At 57.0% G+C, this 207-nt stretch overlaps 1 protein-coding gene across 1 annotated transcript in view; it reads left to right on the top strand.

The window, feature by feature from the left end:
• Positions 1–207, top strand: part of LOC107750312 (collagen alpha-5(IV) chain-like) — a gene marked incomplete at its 3' end in the record, with an annotated part of 39,311 nt that overhangs the window by 20,514 nt on the left and 18,590 nt on the right. The gene's annotated exons all lie outside the window — the stretch shown is intronic.

Raw genomic sequence — 207 nt, forward strand, 5'->3', positions numbered from 1 at the left:
ATCTTTGTCAACACAAAAGCGCATTCTGTGTGAATGGCACCTAGTGGGGAAGTCGTGGCCTGTCGGACTCGGGTTGCGGGTTCGAGTCTCGTACCGGCAGGGATTGTAGGTGGGGGGAGTGAATGTACAGCATGTACAGCGACCTTCAATTCCATGACTGAGGTGCCCTTGAGCAAGGCACCAAACCCCCAACTGCTCCCCGGGCGC

Source organism: Sinocyclocheilus rhinocerous, unplaced genomic scaffold (genome assembly GCF_001515625.1).
Source record: "Sinocyclocheilus rhinocerous isolate Xijiao unplaced genomic scaffold, SAMN03320098_v1.1 scaffold692, whole genome shotgun sequence".
Classification (NCBI taxonomy): domain Eukaryota; kingdom Metazoa; phylum Chordata; class Actinopteri; order Cypriniformes; family Cyprinidae; genus Sinocyclocheilus; species Sinocyclocheilus rhinocerous.